At 37.0% G+C, this 24,699-nt stretch overlaps 1 protein-coding gene across 1 annotated transcript in view; it reads right to left on the reverse strand.

Annotated features, from left to right (window-relative positions):
* Positions 1-24,699, reverse strand: part of DENND4A (DENN domain containing 4A) — a 165,188-nt gene that overhangs the window by 133,741 nt on the left and 6,748 nt on the right.

A 24,699-nucleotide genomic window follows, 5' to 3' on the forward strand; every position in this document is an offset into this window, starting at 1 on the left:
TACCCTCAGATTCATCCTTCAGAGGGTTATTTTTGGAAGAATCCAATGAGATCACATGTTCCTAAAGTTCAGGTCTGTCCATGTCACTCTGCCCTACTCAATAAAGTACAATGGTTCCCAATTACCTACAAAATCAAATATAAATTCTTCCGTTTGGTTTTTAAAACCATGCAACCTAGCCCCTTCCTACTTTTCCAGTCTTCTTGCAATGTATTTCCCTCAACATATTCTATGATCCACTGACACTGGTTTTCTTCTATTCCACAAACATTTCCTACTCCCTGTCTTTATTCTGGCTGTCCCCCATGATTGGAATGCTTTCCCTCTTTACCTCTGCCTCCTGGTTTTCCTGGCTTCTTTCAAGCTCAGCTCATATGCCCACCTTCTATAGGAGGCCCTTCCTGGTCCCCTGATCCCACTCCTTTTCTCTAAAGGGTATTTTCCATTTACCTTCCAATGTATTTATCTTGTATGTACAACTTCTGCATGTTGTCTCCCCCGTTAGAATATGAGCTCCTAACAATTTGGAACTATGCCCAAAGGGCTATAAAAATGTGCATACCCTTTGACCCACCAATAGCACTTCTAGGGCTATATCCCAAAGAGATCACACAAATGGGAAAAGGACCATATGTACAAAAATATTAATAGCAATTCTTTTTCAGGTGGCAAAGAAGTGGAAATTGAGAGGATGCCCATCAATTGGGGAATGGCTGAACAAGTTGTGGTATATGAATGCAATGGAATACTATTATGCTATAAGAAATAATGAACAGGCTGACTTTAGAAAAACCTGGAAAGACTTGTATGGTCTGATGCTGAGTGAAGTGAGCAGAACCAAGAGAATGTTGTACATAATAACAGCCACGTTGTGCGATGACTAATATTGATAAACTTAACCCTTCTCAGCAATACAAGGATCTAAGACATCCCGAGAGGCCTTGTGATGGAAAATGCTATCCACATCCAAAGAAAGAACTATGGAAGTTGAATCGCTATCATTTTTTTTCTCTTCTGTTGAGTTTTATTTCCTCTTTCGAATGGTTCCCCCTATTGGTTTTAATGTTTACTTACAACTTCACTAATGTGAAAATATGTTTAATAGGAATGTAAATGTATAGCCTATGTGAGATTGTGCATCGTCTTGGGGAGGGTGGTGGGGAGGAAGGGGGAGAAAAATTTTAAACTCAAAAGCATATGGAAGTGATTGTTAATAAATCAAAATTTAAAAAAAAATTTTCAAAAAAAAAAATATGAGCTCCTCAAGGGCAGGGACCATATTTTTGCCTTCTTGGTATCTCCAGCACTTAGAACAGTGCCAAGCACATAGTAACCACCTCATAAGTAATTATTTGACTTGTCTAATGTATATGTAAATGCTTTATATCTTAAAAACATTATATAAATGCGTGGCATTATTTACACATTTATATTTTAAAAATGAAAACATTTTAACATGTAACATCTCATATAAAACCCAAACTTCAACAAAGAGCAACTTTCACACCCATTAAATATATACTTTTAAAAAACCAATTAGTGGAAAGAGGAAGAAAAAAGACAAATAGTCATTGACCAGAATAGTAAGAGATTATATACCACATCCTCTACCAAAAAAGGGAAAAAAGTACTCATGTGAAGACATTCGAGAACATAAAGTATATATACTTCTGATATGGTATAAAACAATTTTCAGTCTGAGAAGAAGTTCACATTTTTTTTGAAGCACACATTTTTGAAGAGATTTTTTTAAGCATAAAGTTGGCACAAACAACTGGACTTAACATAACTTTATTAATCAAAGGTAAAGCCTTTTGACATCTGTCACTATCTTCATGATATAAATAAATGACAAACGAGGTGAATCAAAAATTTTAATGGATTATTAAACCTTCCTTTAAAATTCTGCTCTCTTGTCTAACTCCAGTGTTGTGATGCTAAATTCTTGAAGGCTAATACCAGTTGAATATAAACTCTGGCAGGACCTATTAAATGGGAGGCTTAAAGTATGGGCCCAGCAAGGTCCAAAATTAAATCAACTATCAAATATTTATTAAGGACTTAACTATTTGCCAGGCATTGTACTATACTCTGGGGATACAAAGGAAAAAAAAAAAGAAATGGCCCCTGCCATGAAGGAGCTTACATTCTATCAGAGACAAAGTATATACCAAATAAATTCCTATGTAATGGGGGACTGAGTGATTCCATTATCTTGCTCCCATGGAAGATGTTAGGGAGCAGATGGTGTTTTTCTACATTAAGGACACTGGGAAGACAACTTCCAGGAGAATTGTGAAGATGTGTAAAGTAAGTGTCTTGGAGAGGCTGGCACATGTATAGACATGCTGTTACAATTCCTGTTAGCCAGTTAGGAGGAGCCTTTTTCGTTACATGTGTAGCTAGAACCGTCAGCATCTTCGCAAAGACACAAGTCAGCTTCTGGCAGCTCTCTTCACCTCACTGTCTTCAGCCACATACTGGTGGGACGGATAGTGGTGTCTAGTAGAGAAACTCTGATTGCTGTAATGGAATGGGTCATGGGACCTTCCCCCTCTAAACCATATGTCCTCCTCCCCTGAAAAAATGGGCCTCCTATCTATCTGTTTTCTGTTCTGGGTAAAGGAAGTGTAGTTTTTGATCTGAATCAAGAACATGAACCACAGGAATTGAGACCAAGTATTGTGGGTAGCCTAGCATCAATGCCCTGAGAAGCAAGGAACAATCTTTGGGAGTGACCTTCAGGACTCCAGCTCAGCAGAAGGATTCATCATCCAACAGCAATGTCACCTTTTCACAAGAACTTAGTGGGACATACACTATGTAGAGTATATAAGTTAAGTGTTGAGTCTAATCTTCCTCTCTCCCCAAAGCTAGGTGGTTTGGAAGAATTATGCTCCTGAGGTGCTGGGAGAAATGTTTGGAGGTTTGTTCTTGCTACAGCATTGCTACATCACCCCTTTATAAAAGCAGCTGCTGTTAACTGGCTAAATGGAACTGAGATATGTATTCATTGGCTCCCTAAAATAAGGGCAATTCAACCAGTAAAGGCCTGAGCTAATGGCAGAGGAAAGATGCTCTAACTCCTCAGGGTATCTGAGAACCCTGATGCAATAACCTCAGTCCTGAGAGAGTGGGGCCAGAGTATACATAGTACACATAAATATAAGATAATTGGAGGAGGAGGAAGTAGAGGAGAGAGAAGGTGCCAGTAAATGGGGGCGGCAATAAGGAAAGGCATCAGCTTCCAGACAAATGAATGGAGGCAGGTCATCCTTTTTCCCATATCCACTCTAGCAAAAACCTGAAATTTGCACCAGATAGAATAATGATCAATAATTCCAATGAAAAATTACAGTAGTGATTTCTTTCACTCCAGAACTATACAAACAGCCAGCCAGAAGAGTAGAGCATTAAGAAAGGGAGCCACTAGCAAAGCCAGCAACAAACAGTATAAGCAAATAAGTCAGTAGCCTCCCAGTAGTATGTGATACAAGGCTGTGTCCAGAGGCAACAAGAATGGAGGGTTTCCAGATAAAAACTCTAAGTAGGGTAATCAGAAAATGCATTGCATTTTGGAAGCTACTAAGTTGGCTGTTCAGGGCCTCCAAGGAAAGTTACCTAGCACTCTGTCTGAGAAGCCAAAGAAAATCTTGAAGATCCAGTACTTGGGACCTCAAAGACATCAGGGAGGCCTATGGGGGTGGGATGGGAGGGAGAAGAGAGTTAGAGATCAGCACAGAAACACAGGTGCCCCAGGGAGAGACTTAAGTAGGGCTGACCACCTCACTCCAAAGCACAACAAGGGGCCACATGTGGCCCTGGCATAAATTCCCAATTCAGGAACTAATGCAGGAGAGATGAATAAACCAAAGGCACCAATCAATATAAAAAATAATTACAGTTCTAGAGATGCCACAAAACAAAATACAGTCTGAAAAGAATGAGTAACTCTGTAACAATGCAAGCAGAGGCTCAAAGGAAAAAAAATTCACAAGGACTTCATAAATGCCTAGAAGAAATGAAGTAAGAGATAAATGCTATGGAGGGAATAATTAAAAGGTAAATGAAGCTTAGAAGAGAAAGTGGTAAACCTTACTCAAGTAATGGACCAAAAAAAAAAAAAGAATAAGAAAAACCCTACAATAGACCACAGAGACATCAACAACTCTATAACACTGTAAGAAACATTGAAAACAAAATCAAAAGAATGGAAAAAAAAGAAGAAAATGTAAAATATCTCCCATAAGAAAAAAAACTGTCTTGGAAAACAGGTCAAGGAGAGATAATTTAAGAATCATTAGACTTTCTAACAACCCTGATTCATAAAAAGCCTGGGGTACTGTATTATCAAGAAATCATAGGGACAGCTAGGTTACACAGTGGATAGAACACCAACCCTGGAGTCAGGAGGATCTGAGTTCAAATCTAGCCATAACACTCACTAGCTATGTGACCTTGGGCAAGTCACTTAACCCCAACTGCCTCACCAAAAAAAAAAAGAAAGAAAGAAAGAAATAATAAATAAAAACTCCTGAAATCTTTTAGAACCAGAAGACAAAGAAAAGCGAGAGACAACCTATCAATCACCTACTGAAAGGAGCCCCAAAAGGAAAAGTCCCAGGAATGTCAAAGAACAACTCTATTTGATATAGTTCTGTCAAAGAAAAAACACTGCAAGTGTCTAGAAAGAAGTGGTTCAAGTACTAAGGAATCACTATCAGGATCACACACGACCTAGCAGCTTCTGTTATACACAAGAGAAGATCTTGGAATAAAGTATTGAAAAAGGAGAAAAAAATAGGCTTATAACCAAGAAACATACCCTACATAGCTGAGCATTATCTTGGGCATTGGGGGGGAAGGGAAGGTAGCAGGTGAAAATAGCTCTTTAATGGAATAGAGGACTTGTAAGTATTCCTGATAGAAAGGCTTATTAGGAACTTGGAAATATAAAACAAGAATCCAGAGGGAAAATGGTAAATTTATCTGAACAATAGAAAGACCTGTATGATGATACGTAACATTCTAATATTAACAAAATACTAACATCTTACTAGTAGGAGAAGAAACAAGTATGCCTGCAGAACCTTCAAAGAAACCTTAATGCCTTCAAAGGATATTGAAGCTATATGGATTAGTTGTGTTCTGAGAGTTTCAAAACTGGAAAAGAAAGAAGGGTAAAAGGAGTTATACATTAGTGTAGAAAGGAATTAGAAGGAGGTGGAACTTGCAACTTCTCATAACTTGGATGTTTGAGAAGAATATACAAACTTGGAGGAAGAAATAGGAGAGGCCATGAGATGAACCTCATTTATATCTGAAACAGACATATAAGGGTTAAACAGTACAGAAATGCATCAATATCAAGGTCTCACGTAGAAGGTGATGCCTGAGCTGAGTTTTGAAAGAAACTAGAGATTTTTAAAGATGGAGACAAACAGAGTATATCCCAGGCATAAAGGTGTCTATGCAAAGACAGATATGGGAGAAGGAATGTCACATGCAAGTGACAGTAAGAAGGCCAGTTGGGCTAAATCACAACATACATGAATGAAAATAATGTATGGCTAGGAAGGTAGACTGGAACTAGATCGTGAATGGCTTCAAATGTCAAAAAGAGATGTTTGTATTTGATCCTAGTAGTAATAGAGAGCCAATGGAGTTTCTTGAATATAGGAATATGGTAAGATAAGTTCTTTAGAATACCACTTTGGCTATATGGTACAGGAATTAGAGAAGGAAAAGACAAGGGAGAGCGATTAAGAGATTGCTGCAATTGCCCAGACAAGATGAGGCCTAAACTAGGGTGGAGGCTATGATTCAAGAAAGAGATGGATAGGCAAGACACTGTAGAGGTAGAACTGACAAGACTTGACAGCTGATTGGTAGATAGGGAACGGGTGTGTGAGGACATGGGAATGAAGAGACAATGATGATTCCTAGGTTGTGAACCTGTGAACCTGGAACGACGGCAGCCCCCTCAACAGAAAAAAAAGGGAAGTTCAGAAAATGAGTAGGTGCAAAAGAAAAAATTGAGATCTGTTTTAGAAATGTTGAGTTTGAGATGTCTATAGGGCATCTAGTACAAAAGGTCCAAACAGGAAGTTGGTGATATCTGACTGGAGCTCAAGAGAGAGGCTAAGACTGGATCTGGCAGTCATCCATACAGATGATAATTGAAACCATGGAACTAATGATATCACAGAGTGTATAATAACAGAATTCATAGGTGGGGAGCAGTATATGGATATTGATTCAACAAAGGAGAATGATCCCCAATTGATAAATGGTTAAAGGATATGAACAGAGAGTTCTCAGATGAAGAAATTAGACATCTATAGTCATATAAAAAATGCTCTAAATCATTATTGATTAGAGAAATGCAAATCAAAACAACTCTGAGGTACCACATCATACTTATCAGATTGCCCAACATGACAAAACAGGAAAATGATAAATGTTGGAGAAGATATGGGAAAATTGGAACACTAATGCATTGTTGGTGGAGCTGTGAAATGATCCAATCATTTTGGAAAGCAATTTGGAACTATGCCCAAAGAGCTATAAAAATGTGCATACCCTTTGACCCAGCAATAAATAGCACTTCTAGGGCTATATCCCAAAGAGATCATACAAATGGGAAAAGCACCCACATGTACAAAAATATTCATAGCAATTCTTTTTGTGGTGGCAAAGAAGTGGAAATTGAGAGGATGCCCATCAATTGGGGAATGGCTGAGCAAGTTGTGGTATATGAATGTAATGGAATGCTATTATGCTATAAGAAATGATGAACAGGCTGACTTCACAAAAACCTGGAAAGACTTATAAGGTCTGATGCTGAGTGAAGTGAGCAGAACCATGAGAATTCTGTATACAATAACAGCCATATTGTGCGATGACTAATATTGATAAACTTAACCCTTCCCAGCAACACAAGAATCTAAGACACCTCCAGAGGCCTTGAGATGGAAAATGCTATCTACATCCAAAGAAAGAACTACTGAAGTTGAATTGCTATTTTTTTTCTCTTCTGTTGAATTTTGTTTCCTCTTTCTGATGGTTCCTCCTATTGGCTCTAATTCTTATTTACAACATCACTAATGTGAAAATATGTTTAATATGAATGTAAATGTATAGCCTATGTGAGATTGTGCACCGTCTTGGGGAGGGTGGTGGGGAGGAAGGGGGAGAAAAATTTTAAACTCAAAAGCATATGGAAGTGATTGCTGATAAATCAAAATAAATTGATAAAAAAAAAAGGAGAATGAGAGTGGTCAGATAGCTAGAAGGAGAATCTATATGGAATGGTGTCATAGAAGTCAAAGGAAGAGAGATGGAAGGAAAATGGAGTGGCTGACAGTGCTGACAGTGTCAAAAACTACAGAAAGGTCAAAGCAAATGAAAATTGGGAAGAAACCACTGGAGAAAGCAGGTTTAGAGCGACTTCCACTTCTAGGAGCCAAGATGGTGGAGTAAAAAGGTAGTCGCTCTCACTCTCCCCTATCAACCTCTGAAAACCCAGAAAATATCACCCAGGAAAAAAAAGACCCTGGAACAGCTGAACTAGAAGAAAGATGGGGATCATCAGTGCAGCAGCCCAGTAAACAGGTCTCCTGGTGCCTCAGCAAAAATAAGGGAAGCAGCACTACAAAGGACCCCAGGTGGATAAGCACCCTGCAGCATTCATATGAAAGGAGCTGAACTTTTTGTGGTGGCAAAGAATTGGAAATTGAGAGGATGCCCATCAATTAGGTAATGGCTGAGCAAGTTGTGGTATATGAATGTAATGGAATACTATTGTGCTATAAGAAATGATGAGCAGGCTGACTTCAGAAAAACCTGGGAAGACTTATATGGTCTGATGCTGAGTGAAGTGAGCAGAACCAAGAGGACTTTGTATACAATAACAGCCACATTATGCGATGACTAATGTTGTTAAACTGAACCCTTCTCAGCATTACAAGGATCTAAGACAACTCCAGAGGCCTCGGGATGGAAAATGCTGTCCACATCCAAAAAAAGAACTATGGAAGTCGAATCGCTATCACTTATTTTTACCTTCTGTTGAGTTTTGTTTCATCTTTCTGATGGTTCCTCCTATTGGTTTTAATTTTTACTTACAACTTCACTAATGTGAAAATGTTTAATAGGAATGTAAATGTAAAGCCTATATCAGATTGTGCGCCGTTTTGGGGAGGGGGGGGAGGAAAAGGGAGAAAAAATTTTCAACTTAAAAGCATACGGAAAAAAAAATAATAAAAAAAAATTTTTTAAAAAAAGGAGCTGAAGAAAACAACCTAGAATCTTCCTAAAGTCCCAGCCTTGCTGATTCCAACCCAACACCAGGTAAACTGTCACAACCCTACAGCCTCCAACTGTCAACCAGAAGGAGATCCTGAAGCTCAGGTGGTACAGCAGGCAAACACCAACACCTGGACCTCAAAGTGCCTCAGTGAGGGTGGGGGAACCGGTGGAAACTAGCTCAGAAAGCCACCAGGTGCCTCAGTGCTCTACCACAAAGGAATCTCCCAGGGCATTAGCAGAAATGATGGAGGCAGCATTGCAAGGGGGCCCCAGGCAGATAAATACCCTGCAGCAACCCATCTAAAAGGAGCTGAAGAAAGCTAAAGGAAAGGAAATGCAGGCAACCTAGAACTGCCTGAAAGTTCCAGCCTTGCTAATTCCAGCCCAACACGAGGTAAGCTGCCAAAACCCTACAGCCTCCAATTGCCAACATAAGAGGCCCCAGCACACAAAGCCAGTGACCAAGACCTAGGCTCCCAATACAAGAACCTTGGGTCAGTGTCCTCTGTTCCCCAGCAGGAGAACTCAATCTCTTTAAAGGCCAGGGAATAAAGAAACCATAAGTAAAGAGAAAGCAGGTTTAATGGAGTTTTATGGTCAAAAAACAGATTGTAAGTGACTGAAAAGTAAATGGGTAGAGAGGAAACAAAAGCAACTAATTGCAGGTGATTCTTCTAGGAGTTTGGCAGTAAAAAGGAGAAGGAACATAGGATGATAAGATTGAGGGATTGGAAGGGTCAAGTGAAGGTTTTATAAGAATGGAGGAGACATATACAAGTTTGCAAGCAGTAGGGAAGGATCCAGTGAATAAGGAGACTGAAAATGAGAGCAAATGGTCATGGGAGGAAAACTGGAGGAAATGGGAAGAAATGGGATCAAGAGTACAAGTGGTAGCATTGGCTTTGACAAAAGGGGCCACCTCTCCTTCATCATTATTATCTTCTTCCTCCTCACCATCATCATAACCAGCCTTTATAGAGGACTTTAAAATTTGTAAATGCTTTATAAATACTCTCTCATTTGATTCTCATAACAACCCAGGATTTCTTACCTAGCCTTAATCATGAATGGGTGTTGCCTCAGCCAAACTAAAACTGGAAAAGACCTCAGCTTAAAACAAACAACAACAACAAAAAAACCAAACCAAAAAAAAGTCAAGGTATCCTACTACATCTGGGGCCATATTCAATCCTTGGATCTATATCTTGCCAGTGGACCCAAATGGCTCCGGAGGAGAGAGTGAGGGTGGTGACTTTGCACAGTCCTGCCTCACTTAAATCCAATTTACTTGTAAGTCATGACATCACCTTTCTGATGTCATGGTCCTCTTTGAGAACCAAGGACAAACAACAACCACCACCCTGGAAGGAGATGCTATTATTATCCCCATTTTTTACAGATGAGGAAACTGAGGCAGGTAGGTGGAGGCTAAATGACTTGCCCAGGGTCACACAACTAGTAAATGTCTGAATACAAATTTTATCTCAGCTCTTCTTGACTTCAGGTCCAGCACTCTTTCCACTGTGCTACCTAGTTGCCTTCAGAGATTGAAGCAACTCTCGATCTGGGTCATAGCTCTTCTTCATAGTATACAGCATGAACTGAGAAGAACCCTTGGTGTGGACTTAGCTCCTATGACCATTCTGTTTCTGCTCCATACCCAGAGATCACCAACTGCTGGTTCATAACTTGTAGATTGGGGAGTTGGCCTTAGCGAGGGCAGCCTGCTGCTTTCATTCTACTCTCTTCTCTGTTGCCTTGAAACCACCTTTCAGTTGTTATTTGCAGTGACTGAGAGATATTTCATATCCTCCTCTGTCTAAGGGATAACTCCATTATGCTAAGGTCATGTGTATAGGGCTCAGTGAAATACATACAGTTTTGGGAAAAGGTTATATTTCCAGTAGATGGAGGATTAGAGCTAGTTCTAATTGAGTAAATGCCACACACATACCACATTGCTTAAGATGAGCAGCAGCCACCCAGAAAAAAGTATATGTCAGAGTAGAAGGTTACCCACTTCCTGAGAACCGCAAAACACTTATTACTTCCCTAGCACTTCTCAGCAGAGGAATCATATAATTGCTAGAACGAGCAGTAGTGGCTAATCTAGTGGCTAAAGATGATTAGAGTGAACTTAGAAAGAGGTAGTATAAAGATGGGAAATGGGAATGGCAACAAGGACTATGCTAATTCCTCCTGGCCCAATGTTTTGGAGGGGATAGGAAGATGGAAGGAACAACCAGTACTGGAGAGAAGATAGGCTACAACCTTCTCTAGAGAGCCAAGTTTCCTTTAAGGCAAGAAGAAAAGAGCACATAATGAAAAGATTCAATACAAAGGGGACTTTGTTAACATTAAAGCAGAGGTTCTAGAGGGCACAATGGTATAGGAGAACAAAGGAGGATATGGACTATGGAGAAGAGTGAGACAAATGGAGATGAGAACATACAAAAAAAAAATTTTGCCACATCAGATGTTAACTCTGTGTCTGGGATACAGATGTTAACTCTGTGTCTGCCTGCCCTAGTATGGGGAATAAAGGTTAAAGTCCTGCAAAAACCAAGTACTAAGATAGAGCAGGTCCTTCCAGCCTCTAACTACCAGAGACCCAGGACCTCATACAATTCTGGGACTCCAGATGAAGAAGAATAAAATAGTAATTAGATACTTAGGGGTTAGGCATGCTCTGCCTGGCTTGGAAAACCACACCATACAGGATGCCTGGGATAATGGTGATGGTAATACATAAAAGCCTCAAGCTTTCTATCTCCCCTGCTTCTCCCTACCTTCCCCCAACTCCAGAATGAATTTAACCTTGGTGCCAAAATATCAAGTTATAGCTCCCAATGAATAAAAGACTCCTCTTCCATGAAACCTTCCCAGAAAAAGTTTCTCCAGTGAACATTCCTTTACTCTGAATGCCTACAATAACTACACTGAGAGGCAGTATCCTATAGGTGACTTGAACAAGTTTCTTAACCTGTTTCTGAGGCTCAGTTTATTCATTTGCAAGTAAGAAGTTTGAACAAAACCAATGCCTCAAACAATGTCGCTTAATCTATGTTTGTTAACTGTTGTTCAATAAGTCATTTAAGGGCTTTTCTAGCACTGGCATTCTATACCTATGATCATATGGATTGTTCTCTAGTTGTACTATCTCTTCAAACATACTTAAAAGGCAGATGTTGCATCTTATAGGATCACAGAATTTAATGCTATAAGAGAATTTGGAAATAATTTAGTCCAATTTCCTAAAGTAAGTGAGACCTATTTCTATTATACCTCCCACAAACTTAGTAGGAGTGAAGGACTCAAAATAGATGCTTAATAAATGCTTGTTGAATGAACAAGGAAAGAATGTAAGAAAAAAGCAAAGAAAAATAGAAATTCAAAGAATTTTTTTCTGAAAGGAGATATTAGCTAAATTTAACTTCCTACCTTTCTATATGTAGAAACTATAACTCAGAGGCTATATGAACTGATCAAAGTCAAATAGCTAGTAAGCAGCAGATAGAACTAAAACCCAGGGCTACTGACTCCCTGTCTATAATATATCTTACTGCTTCTGGGTGGACTAGAGTAAATAATGGGTATATTAAGTAGACTAAGCATGTAAATAAGACTGTCGGATCTGTTGGATGGAAGAGAATGGGAGAAAATAGGGGTGTAGGACAGGAGACTAGAAAAAAATGAGGTGATTAAGTCTAAGAATGCATATATATAACAGATACAAAAACAGACACTAGGGAAGGAAAAAAAAAACCATAGAGACCAAAAAGAAAAAAGAAAAACAGGGAAAGGAGGAAGTAGAAAGACTAAATGATATACATAAGAAAATGTAACTAAAAAAGGGTGATGAAAGAAAAAAAAAGGAAGGGAAATGGAAATATTCATGTATAGACAATTTCAAGTACCACAGTAGAGATTATTTATTTAAAATGTAGGAACCATGAGGATTACATGTAATAATAGTTTCTTTCTAGCAAAAATATTAACTAAATATACTCTGTATTGAACATTAAATGGAAATATATGAGGTTCTTCATTCTGTACATGAAAAGGAAGTCTTCAGTCTTAAACTTCAACTCTTTCACCATCCTTTTCAACTTAATTTCCTATTTACTGCCACTCCCATTCTGTAAAGTTCTTACTTCCTTTTTTGATCTGTCATAGTTAGTTTTTACCATGTATATTTTAAATTTCAAATTTTTATTGATATCTTTTGTTTTTATATCACATTAATTTCTGGATATATCACTTTTCCTTCCCCTACCCAATCAGCTGTCCTGTATAAGACTGAAAAAGATGCAGGGAAAAAAGTTCAACAAAACTAATCAACACATCAACAGACTGACAAAGTAAATAAACAATGTTCCATACTCAGTCTCCCACCTTTGCAAAGAAGGATCAGCATATATTTTTTAAAATACATTTTTGTTGATATCTTTTGTTTTTATATCACCTGTATCAGCATATATTTTAATAAACTCTTGACACACAAAAAACCCACTCTTATTTACATGTTCTTTTTTTGTTAAAAATAAATTTATATTAATAGCTCTTGTTTTTATATCATGTAAATAAATATCCCCTATGTCTCACCTTCTTCCCTTCACAGAGAACCATTCAAATACGCCTTTTCTTTCACATAAGTTATCAGCCCTCTGTGCTAGCTACTTTTAAGACTAAATATTTTGGTTACAGAAAATATTGCCACATTCATTTATATGACAAGTCATCTCAGGTTCAAATTTTACAACTATAAACCACTAAGATAAAACTGAGACCAACCATAGAAAAGGGCTCTCCCCCACCTCATAGGTATATGATTCTGTTTGCTTAGTTGTTCAGTCCATTTTTATTTTTATTTCCTAAATATTTCTTTCATATTGCCATCTACTTGTTAAATACATTTTCAGCTTTTTCTATCTCCTCTCATTCCCTCCCCACCAAACAAATGAAATAAATATCCTTTACCAACCACTGCAATTTTTAAAAAAAAATAATTGCTACATCTCTCCTTGTATGATACAACGTATTGCATATAATGTATATGATAATATACAATACAATAAGTGACATAATATACAATAATATATTGTATACAATCATATATCCAAACAGTCATTTTTTTATATATGGCTTTCAAATTCACTAATGCTTTTAAAAAATGTTTTCTTCTTACCCATTAATGTAAGAAATGTAATGCAATTGAAAGGAGGGAAATAAGAATTTAGTAAGTGTACACTATGTGCCAGGCACTATTCTAAGCATTTTATAAATATTACTCATGTGATTCTCAAAATAGCCCTGGGAAAAAAGTGTTATTATTATCCCCATTTATAGTTGAGGAAACCAAGGCAACAGAGATTAGGTGACTTGCCTAGGGTCACACAGCTAGTACTTTTCTGAGGTCAAATTTGAACTCTGGTATTCTTGGCTCCAGGCCCAACCCTCCACTATTCCATTTAAATGCCTCAGAAAGTTACCTTACAAATAATAATATCAAAAATTAAATTCTAAAACATGTTAAAAGAATACTGCACTGTAATGAAGTGAATTATTTGTGTAAAGTTCATAATCCTTTAAGTAAAGAGGCAGCTAGGTATCACAGTGCTGGACTTGGAGTCAGAAAGACTTGAACTTGAATCTTGCATCAGACATGTCGAGCCATGTGACCCTGGTAAGTCATAACCTCTTTTGGCCTTACTTTCCTCATTTTTAAAATGGGGATAATAATAGTGCCTACTTCACACTGCTATGATGATTGTGAGCTAGCATTTGTAAAGCACTTTGTAAACATAAAAGTATTATGTTATAAATGCTAATTATGATTATTTAGCCTGATTTTAATGGCCTGAATTTTTTATATAAATAGCCCCATATCTTGCTTAATTTATTCCTACAAACCAAATGATGAGGAGAATCATTGTTTGGGAATCATATTTTCCCATAAAACAATATTATAATCAAGACTACATTCCTGATCAATGACATTACAAAATAAACCATAGGTATGACTGTAATTTTATCAAATGCATTTCATATAAACCTTCATAATAATTTCAAATAATAAAATTATGTTCCAAGTTCTGTAAAATGGGCATGGATGTACCACTGATTCCAAGGTAACAAAGTATACAAAGAAATACAAATTTTCTTAGTGACAAGCAGAAGTATTCCAAATCTTCCCAGTGACTTCAGAATTGTTTTGATCATTTTTTTCAAAGACAGATACCTGAAGGCCATAGAACTTTAGCTATAAGAATTTGTAAAGAAATCTCAAATCTAATATTTTAATTCATTCTTTCATTTCTTTATTCTTTCATTCTTTCTTAGCCTCCAACAAAATGAAGGGCTGAATTACATTACTAACGAAACTTTGCAGCAAGAGACAGAAAAAGAAATTCCAATCAAAGTAACTATAGAGTCATATAAAATATCTGAACTCTACCTGCTGAGATACAATTAGATCTTCTATGAACAAAACTACAAAATACTTTTTAAAGAAATGAAGTAAGAAAAATAATTGGAGAGGTATTAATTGCTAAGTATGGGTTGTTCAAATGTAATAAAAATTATAATACTACCTAAATAAATCAATAGATTGGTGCCATACCAATCAAACTACCAAGGTGCTATTTCAAAGTTCTAAACAAAATAATAACAAAATTCACCTGGAGGAACAAAAGGTCAAGAATTGCAAAAGAAATAATGAAAAAGGAAAGGAGGAAGGGGGCTTGGCAGTACCAGATTTCAAACTATACCATAAATCAGTAATATGAAAACAACTTGGTACTGGCTAAAAAAACAGAATTCTAAGGGAAATGATGAAAAAATTAGGAAGGAAGGGAGTCTAGCAGTACCAGATTTCAAACTATACCATGAAGCAGTAATCACACACACCAAAAAAAACTGTTACTGGTGAAAAAAAAACAGAAGTTGATCAATGGAACAGATTGGTCACACAAAACCCATCTCTCACTTGAACTGGTAGGATGAGGGGCCAAGGGGTAGCTACTTTCTTCTCCCCCTTTAGGGATCCAGGTTGCAGGGGTAAGCCTGACGGGCTGAGACTGAGGATTTCTAGTTCTGTTATTCATAAGCCCACACACAATGTGCTCTCCATTAATTATCAGCCAGAACAAATAAGCTTTTAGACAGAGTTTTATTCCAGTAAGTAGATACAGTAAGTACAACTATAACAGAAAACTTTATCCCAACAGAGGACACGGTCTTGTATTGAACACACAAGATCCCTGAGGAGGGTGGACTCATAGAGCTCCTATGGTCAAATAGTAAACTCATACCTCCTGGTTGCTTGAAGGTCTTTTCTCCCTTTGTGGAAGGAATCTTTAGGAAGCTCCTCTCTTGGGTTTCTTTGCTATAGATAAAGGCACCAACTATTTCAGTAACGACTTCCTATCTGACAAAAACTGCTAGGAGAACTAGAAAGCAATATGGTAGAACTAGGAGTGGGGAACCTGCAGCCCCAAGGCCACATGTGGCCCTCTAGGTCCTCTTAAGAATTTGTTCTGTGAAGTTTGGATTCAGTCAAAGGGCTGCACTTGAGAACCTAGAGGGCCACATGTGGCCTCAAGGCCAAAGGTTCCCACCCCCTGGACCAACTTCTCGTGTCATATTGCACAATAAATTCAAAATAAGTATATTATTTAAGTGTCAAATATTAAATTAAATTTTAAAATATTAAAAAGTCAGAGTACAAGTTAGAGACACCTTTCATAACTCTAGCTTAGGAAAGAATTCTTACCTAAACAAAGGATAAAAATAAGCATAAAAGACAAAACGGATGAGCTTGATTATATAAAATTGAAAAGCTACTGCATGACCAAAATAAATAGTTAGGGCAATAAGGAAAATAATTAGATAAAAATCTTCACAATAAATTTCTCATATATATATATATGTATATATACCTAAGTATCTAAAGAATTGATACAAATACCTAAGAATGAGAGGAAGAGGTTGACCTCAATAGCTTCTAAGATTACTTCCAGCTCTAAACTTATGATCCATTCCCCAAAAGATAAGTGGGCAAAGAATATAAACAGGAAGTTTTCAAGGAAGAAAGAAACAAAGATTAGAAAGAAACATAAACTATCAACAACCATGTGAGAAAACTCAAAATCACTGAGATAAATGAAAATTAAGTCTGAGGTTCTACTTCACACCATCAAACTAGCAAAAGTGATGAAAGAGGAAAATAATACTTGTTAGAGCTGTTGTGGGAAGACATGCATACTCACGGACTGTTGAAAGAATTATTAATTGGTTCAACAATTAATATTATGCCCTCAAACTCACTAAACTATCCTGCTATTAGACATGTATCCAAGGAGGTCAACAGTAGAGGAAAAGGACCTATATGAACAAGAATATTTAAAGCAGCAACTTTTGTTATAACAAAGATCTGGAAACAAAATAGGTACCAATCAATTGGGGGATGAGTGAGCAAAATATGGTATCTGAATATAAGGAAATTTAGTTGTGCTATAAGAAATGATGCATGTCTGAGAGAAGTATGTAAAGACTTGTATGAAAGAATATAAAATGAAATAAGCAGAACAAGGAGAACAATTTAAATGATGAGCTCAATAATAATGAGGGAAGAGGAAACGTTGAAAGACCTCAGAATCTTTACCAAACAAAATAGCAACCAATCATGACTTCAAAAGACTCAGGATAAAACATACCTCACCCTTCTTGATAGAGAAATGACAGAAGTACAGAATATTATGTATCCTCATATATGGCCAATATTTTGAACTGCTTTGTTTCACTGTACATATTTATAAAAGTGAGAGCTTCTACTTGAAAAAGGGAAGAAGACTGGTTGGTAGGTAGTGAAAAATATTTTAAAAGCATTAATGAAACTTTTTTAAAATGTAGAATAAAAAGAAAGTACTGATGGAAAGATAAATAGCCCAACTTTGTTACTACCTTGTTAGATAGTTTATATATACACACACACACACATAATTACATACACATATATATGAGAAATTCAACTTCTTATACAATACTTTTTCCTGTTCTTTGTATCTTGTAACATTTGAGTTTGCTGATAAGCCCACAATTAAAAAAAAAGTCAAATCATTCCCTGAAAGGGAAAATAATTTACTTCAGTATATTAAGCATTTATTAAATGTACAATATTTCAAGGCACTGAGCTTGACGCTGAAGATACAAAGATGAAAAAGTATGATCCTTATCTACAAAATGCTTGTACTCCTGAAGAGTGGCAAGCTGTTGTTGTTCAGTTGTGTCCAACTCTTTGTGACCCTGGGCGTCATATAGTCCATGGGATTTTCTTGGCAAAGATAATGGAGTGGTTTGCTGTTTCCTTTAGGCAAACTAAGGTTAAGTGACTTGCTCAGGGTCACACAACTAGTAAATGTCTAAGGCCATATTTGAACTCAGGTCTTCCTGGCTCCAGGCACATCACTCTATCCACTGCGCCACCTAGCTCTCTCCTAGAGCGGTAAAACACATGCACAAAACTATACACAAAAATCAAGTCAGACTGTAATGAATGAATTGGAAAGATCAAAGACTTTTGGAAGAATCACAACTAGCTAGGAATATCAATGGAGGCTTTACAGAAATGGCATCTAAGTTTTTCCATAAAGGAACTAAGAGGACAATTTCAACTGGGGAAGGTATAGAAAGCATCAATTCTAGGTATGGGTTGGGGGGCTGATACAAGTAGACGGATGCAAAATGAGATAAAGATCAGTTAGTTTTTCAGTTTGGCTAAAATGTAGAACATGTGAGTGGGGAACAGTATGAAATACAACTAGAAAGGTTGATAGGAGTGAGGTTATAGTATAGAGGGCTGAGAATGCCATACAGAGTTCATATTTTATCCTACAGGCAATTCTACAGCCACTGGAGGTTTCTAAACAGGAGAGTGAGGAGATAAGACTTGGGCCTGTACACAAGAAAGACAGTATATGGAATAAAGCACTGGGTTTAGAGTCAGAGGCCCTGGATTTTCATTCCAACTCTGTCACTTACTAGCAATATAGCCATGTGTCAATCATGTAACTTTTCTGAGTCTCAGTTTCTTTACTGGTAAAATAAAGAAATTTCATCAGATGACCTTTAAAGTCCTTTCTAGCTGTAAATACTACTTAGGCCAAAATATGAAGGATTTTAAGGCGAAAAGTGTTCTAACTCAGGAGTACTGGGAATAAAAGGAATGGAAAGAAATATTATGGACATAGCATTCAGTTGTTAAAACAAATTAATTTCTTTATGAAAATCATACCACTTGCGAGAGCTAGAAGAGCAGATATTCATGGTAACAAAAGTGAGTCATAGGTTCATAAAATTTAGAGCATAATAAGCTTGGTTCAAGTACACCTTTAAAGGTATACTATATAACTTTAAAAAAATACAGACATACCACATTAGGGTTGTAAGTGAAAAATGTATGAGTGAAAAAGACACATAATAGAAAGCATAAGGAAAAAATTGTATGGACCTCCAACTGAGCATGCTCATGGTACCAAAAGTAAGACTCTTCAAAAAAAATCTGTAAAACAGAAAAAAAAAGTTTCCAAGTAGTACAGGGTATCCCGAACTTTGATAGCTGCTGCTCAGTGACTGAAAAAATTATATTTGTAATCCTAGCCTTGAGATTATTCAAAGAATGAGCTTTTAATGTATACAAAACTGTTTTGAAATGATCCCACAAGAAAAAAAATCTAATGGAGATAAATCAGGTGACTGAAGAATCCTAGCAAGAGGACTTCCTCTAATAATCCAAATAAGAAGGTGTCAACCAGAAACTGTTGAACACACAATCACAAGGTGCCCTGTCTTGTTAGATTAAATTTGGAAATTTAACTAAATAAGTGTAAAAGAGATTTAAATAATAGAAGTTTCAAATGATCTTTTTTTTTGAAAGTTTATGACATTTATACTTTTTGAACTTAGTAAAACTTAAAACTGTACCAAGACTTTTGGGGGACCCTGTATGATCAGGCCCTTATTACCTCTTACCCAGACTACTGTAATAATATCCTAATTGATCTTGCTTCTAGTCTTTGCCCTTCTCCAATTTGTGCTCTACTTCGCAGCTAAAATAACCTTCTTAAGGCATGGGTATGACAATGTCATTCTCCTGCTCAAAAATTTTCAGTGGTTCCCTACTGTCTCTGGGATAAAAATATAAACTTCTCAGCTGGATATTTAAAATTCACAAATTTGGCTCCAATCAATTTTACTAGACATTATTCTCCTTTGTGTACTTTACATGTTACCCTGAACGTGGAAAACATTGCCCCCCCCATCCCTAAAACCACCTTCAAAATCCTCATCCTTATTGCTCAGTTTAGCAGCTAAGCCTTCCGGTGGATAATAGCTTTCTTCCTCCTCAAATTACTTTGTATTTACTGTTCTGTAAACTAATGGGCAGCTAGGTGGTAAAGTGGATAGAGTGCTGGGCCTGAAGTCAGCAAGACCTGAGCTCAAATGCAGCCTCAGACACTAACTAGCTGTGTGACCCTGGGCAAGTCACTTAACCCTGTTGGCCTCAGTTTCCTTACCTGTAAAATGAGCTGGAGAAAGAAAAGGCAAACTACTCCAGAATCTAATCAAGTCAGCAAGTACTTAGGAAGTGCTTACTATGTGCTCAGCACTGTTCTAAGTGATGGAGATACCAAGAAAGCAAAAAATATGGTCTCTGCACTCAAGATCATATTTGAATGGGGTCACAAAGAGTTAGACACAACTGAAATGACTGAACAACAACAATGTGTATACTATGTTTTATCACCTAGTGGAATATAAACCATTGGAAGGGCCTATGTTGTTTTTAACTTTGTATCTCCAGTGCCTAGACAACTGCATGTGTTTGATAAATATTTGTTGAATTATATCACTGTACAACTAATGTCTTCCAAGGTAAGTAACATATAATGGTCTAACTTCTCCTTTGCCGGTATGTAAGAATTATTTAGTATTGGCAAGCCTGTTGAAGGAAAGTTTTCCTCCTGAGACACAGCTCACTAAAAAATATGTATGTGTGTGTGTGTATATATATATGTGTATATATATTTCTAATTTTTAGTAGTAATGACTGCCTTATAGAACATGAAGAATGGCTACCAACAAACTTTACAGCATCCACATTTTAAAACTGAGAGATTACTTCTATGAGCTTATCTCTTCTAAATCAGCCAACTAAACTGACTACAATTGGTAATGTTGAGTATAATAAGGAAAAAACTACAAATCTAATAGAAAGAATATACTTACATTTCATAGATAAATCTAATTTTATGGCTGAAGCAGAGTTGCTGAGACTGAAGGGTTTATGTGATTCAAGATAGTAATTACATTAAAAAGATCTCAAAGGTTTTTTATGAGCATTTGCATGCCACAGAGTACTGGAAAAAAAAACAACAAAAACCAAAAACAAGAATTGTACCTGAAACTACAAAACGAAAAACCCCAACTATTATGTACAACTTACTTTTCTTTTGAAAAATGTAATAAATTCAACATGTAATTTTCAAAGCTGTCCTTTGCTATCCTATGATTCTTTCAGGCCTTCTGCTCTCTTCTGTGTATTTTTTTTAAAAAAACTTCAACGACCTTCTTTTCTTTCTTTCCTTTTTCTTCCTAATTTTTAGGGAGCTATTGTATCCCTAATTCACTTTCTCTCTTCTACATGACTGTTAACTGCCTTTCTCTGACCATTATATTATTTCATGAAAGCCCAGTTATGCTTCACTTCCCTCCTGACTCCACTGTCATCTCCTCCACAACCAGATCAAAAGACTTGCTTCCTTCCCTTCTCTTTTCTCCAGGTCAATCTACTCACCTATGGCCCCAATCACCATCCTGTAACCTTCCCAACCCAAGTGCTTCTTCTGGGACATCATTCCTCTACTTGTATGGTCATCTTCAATAGACTATAAGCTCCAGTGCTTGGCACACAGTAAGGACTTAATGCTTCTTCTTTCATTGATTCACATTGGGGTAGCAGAACCCATATCACCATGAATACGTAACATGAGCGTTCTGAGCAAAACAATAAATAATATTTTATCAGCTTTTTTTTTCTGCCATGGCATTCCCAATGACCTTAATGCTTCACTAAATTGCATTACTAAACATGTACTTAAAAACAGTGTTGAGGTAACCATGGATCTTAGCAAAAACCATAAAGAAGTTCACTTTCAATCAAATGAAGCAATATTGTTCTGGCTAAACCCCAGGAAATATCAATTACGTTCAGGGACATATGAGAACTCAATTTCTTTCTCTCACAAACGTCAGGAAAATGACATATAAACATAGCTAGCCATCTGTTCTCTATTCTTGGACAAGGAAAAAAATCTGAATAAGTATCATGCTCAATTATGTAACAAACAAATTTATAAAAATAAAAATTAATCACGCAGGAGTCTGAAGACCTTGGGTTACTTTGTACTAAGATTGTTCTTTTGTGATAAATGTATTGAATTTGACATAAAAATACATACAAACATAGGAAACTGGCTCACTTAGTCTTTTATTGATGACTTTGGTTTTTATATCACAACCATTTTGAGATATACCCCTTCCATTCCTTCTCCCTATCCCAAAGTGAGTCTTCCCCAACCACCTACTCTTTTTTAGTTGAGCCTGGTTATCCTTATCTCTCCCAGATTAGAAGTATAGATACCACCCAGGGCCCAGTCCTAATACCAACTAGTACAGAAGCTCAGTGGGGGATCACAACATTTGTGCTTGAATAGTAGTTACCCAATTTACTTTAACCTTATTGTAGTTCAACCCAAACTCAAGTGGCCCATCAACCTGAGCTTCCCCCAGAGGCAGGCATTACCCAGCCTCATCTCCTCTTAAAAGCCTTCCCAGATTAACCCTGACTGGTCACTCTGGCATCATTCATTGTCATAGCACTATGAACTAAGTTTAAAGTGTCAAACTACATTACTGTAGGTGTAATTTTAAGTAATTTCATAAGTGTACATTTTATTTCCCCAATTAGACTGGAGGAAGTCCCATGTAGTAAAAAGAAGAGTCAAAAAACCTAGGTTAAAAAATCTAAATCTGCCACTTGCTATTTGTGTGACTTTAGGTAAATCACTTAACTTCTCAAGGCCTTCATTCATTTTCTTCTTTGTAAAAAGAGGGAGTTGGAGGAGATTATCTCTAGCATCTTGTTGGTCTGCTGTGCTTTTGAACATTTAATTTTAAGTTCTTCAAGGACAAGAAACATATCTTTTATTTCTTAAGTCTCTGTACACTCTAAAGTCTTACTTTGTTGTCTCAAGGCACGAAGATTACTGTGGATTCACCCTTTTTAGCAGTTGAACTGTTCACATAAAAAATAGTATAACACCTTATATTATGTTTAAATTCAATACTTGGCTCAGGATGCAACTCATTTCCCACTTGGACACACAAAGGTATCACATGTCCCCTGCTGTACCTGAAGCTATGTTCCATGATGGGTGGCCCAATTGTATTGTGGAAAGCCTACTCAAGAGGCCCATCTAGGTGTAGGATGGCTCAGTTAGCATGTAATATGTCTGTCTGTCTATCTGTCTATCCATTCATTTATCCATTAGTCCATTCATCCATCCGTCTATCCATCTGTCCTTCCTTCCTTCTTTCCTTCCTTCCCTCCCCCCCCCCCAGGCTTCCTTGACATAATAGTCTTTGATCCAGAGAGAAGAAGGTTGTCAGGTTACTGCTCCCTGTTTCTGTGTGTGGGCTGGGCATCCTTGGAGGCCTGGGATCTGGGTTTCAGCAGTTTCTCCTTACCAGACTTTGCACACAGAAAGTAAGTGTCTTTGGGTTTTGCATCCCTTGTGCCTAATGCAGTGCCCAGCACTTATTGAGTACTTAATAAATGCTTATTGATAATTTGGGGAAAAAAAAGATTACTGTGGATTCTCAAAGGGCACACCAGGGGAATGAATGAAAGTTCTGTCAGGTCCTACTAAGTTGGAAAAGCTTCAAGTATGAACTTACGATTAACTGTGTGTCAGTCTACCTACAGGCTTGCAACCTACAAGTTGGTCTCTAGCCGATAAATTTTGGGAGTCAGCAAAAATCCATACCTTTTACAAGCTACCTAGTTCCCTCTTTTGTAAAGTGAGGAAAATACCTATAATATCTATGTCACAGTTGTTTAACCCCCATATGATTGTCATCTGTATGGAGGATCTGCACTAATGGAGGAAGTAACTACAAAATCACAAATTACTTAAAGAAGTATCCCCTCCACGAAGTTTCTTACAGCGCCCTGCACAAAGGGTACTCAGTATATTTTTTCTAATTATAACACAAATATGGTGCTATTTTTTTTATTATTTTGATTTATCAACAATCACTTCCATAAGCTTTTGAGCTTTAAATTTTTCTCCCCCTCCCTCCCCAAGATGGCATACAATCTGATATAGGCTCTACATATACATTCCTATTAAACATATTTTCACATTAGTGATGTTGTAAGGAAGAATTAGAATCATTAGGAGGAATCACCAGAAAGACAAAACAAAACAGGAGAAAAAAAAAAGCAAATAGTATGCTTCGATCTGCATTCAAATTCCACAGTTTTCTTTGGATATGGATAGCATTTTCCATCACAAGACTTTTAGAGCTGTCTTAGATCCTTGTACTGCTGAGAAGGGCTAAGTCTATCAAAGTTAATCATCTCACAACGTGGCTGTGTACAACGTTCTCCTGGTTCTCCTCACTTCACTCCGCATCAGACCATACAAGTATTTCCAGGTTTTTCTGAAGTCTGCCTGCTCATCATTTCTTATAGCACAATAGTATTCCATTACATTCATATACTACAGCTTGTTCATGGTGCTATTTTTTTACTTTTTAAGTAAGGTTTTTATAGATATAATCTGTTTCTTATAGCACCATAGAATCCCATGTATCCTTCCCCCTTCCCATCCCAGAAAGCCATCCCACAGGACAAAGAGTATTTTTAGAGAGACAGAAAAAAAGTCAGCACAACTGACTGATACATTGAAAAAGTCCAAAAATATAGACAATGTGTATCACCTGTAGACCTCTTACCTCCACAAAGGTGTTGGTTGGGGGTATCTTCTCGTATTTCTTCATTCAAGCTCTGGTTGATCTTTATAATTTTGTTACAATTATTTCTGATTTTTTGGGAACATCATTGTTCTTTCCATTTATACTGTTACAGTTTCTGTGTATATTGTTTTCTTGCCTCTGCTTACCACTCCATATCATTTCATATAGATCTTTCTAGGCTTCTTTGTATTCATCACACACATCATTTCCTACAGCACAGAAATATTCTTTACATTATGTACCACAATTTGTTTAGCTATTTTTCCCATTGATGAACATCTGCATTGT

The sequence above is a fragment of the Phascolarctos cinereus genome, unplaced genomic scaffold (assembly GCF_003287225.1).
Source record: "Phascolarctos cinereus isolate Bilbo 61053 unplaced genomic scaffold, phaCin_HiC Scaffold_3;HRSCAF=262, whole genome shotgun sequence".
Lineage (NCBI taxonomy): Eukaryota > Metazoa > Chordata > Mammalia > Diprotodontia > Phascolarctidae > Phascolarctos > Phascolarctos cinereus.